This window comes from Callospermophilus lateralis, chromosome 5 (assembly GCF_048772815.1).
Source record: "Callospermophilus lateralis isolate mCalLat2 chromosome 5, mCalLat2.hap1, whole genome shotgun sequence".
Lineage (NCBI taxonomy): Eukaryota > Metazoa > Chordata > Mammalia > Rodentia > Sciuridae > Callospermophilus > Callospermophilus lateralis.
Window position 1 is genome coordinate 51,743,538 of NC_135309.1, and position 1,540 is coordinate 51,745,077.

Below are 1,540 nucleotides of genomic sequence, written 5' to 3' on the forward strand. Positions count from 1 at the left end.
TTTTTAACTGGGTGATTTGTCTTTTTACTATTTGTAATTGAGTTGTAATAGTTCTTTATGCAGTACTCTCTTCCTTTTTCTCTTATCAGAAAAATGATTTGCAAAACTTTTCTCCCATACTCTGGGTTATCTTTGCACTTGAGGGATGGCATCTTCTGAAGCACACATGTTTTGTTCTTGATGTTATCAGAGATGCATTTTTGCCTCCAGGGTCTCACTAAACTCAAAGCAACATAAGGCCAGAAGTTCACACTCATACCTGTGTGTTCACATCTTAGTTAAGAATCATATTAATGACTGGGGATGGGGGTGGGGGGTTAAGAAGTACCCTGTAGTGATCTTCAAACAAAACTTCACACCAAGGTATTTCAGGGCTTGTTGTGTTGTCACCGGAGAACCAACAGGAGTTGCTCTTTGCTGCAGCCATGACTTTTCCAGCTGCCAGGCAATGTTGTCTCATTTAGTTGAGCCACAGCTGCTTTTTCACAACAACAACAACTTCGAGGAAGGGGAACAGGCTTTGCCTCGCCAGCCAGCCTCATCAGTTCCTGGGTGAAGCTGCCTATGAATAGCAGCAATGGCAATGAGAGTGGCAATGGGAAGAATGGCGGGCGAGGGGGGAGGGGGGGCATGTACCTTCTTCCTCCTCCATCCACAATAGAGACATGGAAAAGATTCTTTTGGATGCACAACATGAATCAGGACAAAGTAGATCAAGAGGCAGTTCTCACTGTGACCATCTTTCCCCTCAAAATGGGCAGATCATGTTTGATATGGAAACGCACATCAGCAGAGACCATAGCTCTGTCAGAAGAAGTGGAAGGAAGTTGAAACTTTGAAGAAAAGTTCAGACTGGGTATCAGACCAGTCCAGTTCCACCCAAGGAGTTCCACTTCAGACACCTCAAGCGCTCTGTGTCTCTTAAGTATGAGGAAAAGTGGAGCCATAAAGAAAGGCGGTATTTTTTTTCTGCAGAATTTCTGAAGGTGTTCATTCCATCTCTCTTCCTTGTTCATGTTTTGGCTTTGGGACTAGGCATCTATATTGGAAAATGACTGAGCACACCTTTTTCCAGCACCTACTGAGGGAAGGAAAAGCCCTGGGTGGCATGTGAAGTGGTGTATTGTTATAGTAGTTTATTTGAACTTGAGACCATTGTAAGCTTGACCAACTTCCCCCCTATTTTTACATCTCTAATCCAGTAATTCTCAATTCCAGTATTTTATTCAAACTTGATTGAGGCATTTTACTAACTTTATTCTATTTTTGGCCTGTAGGACACTTTAGAATTTCCTAACAAAATTCACTGTTGTTCAGAAATTTGCAAAGGCTTTATTTCTGCAAATGCCACCAGCAGATTATAATTTTGCCAACAATGCTATTGTCTCCTGTTAATGCCACCAGAATTAGACCTGCATCCTTCATGGTAAGAATTTTACTCGGGCAGTGCATCTACCATATCTCTCCAAATAAGATTGTTAGCAAATGATATAAAATGCTTTGTTGTTCAGCAACAAAGTCAAGGAATCTGTTTTGTTTT

General features: G+C 41.6%; 1 pseudogene; it reads left to right on the top strand.

The window, feature by feature from the left end:
* The first annotated feature begins 448 nt into the window (after positions 1-448).
* Positions 449-1,085, top strand: LOC143399164 (BCL2/adenovirus E1B 19 kDa protein-interacting protein 3-like pseudogene; annotated as a pseudogene).
* The last annotated feature ends 455 nt before the right edge of the window (positions 1,086-1,540 follow it).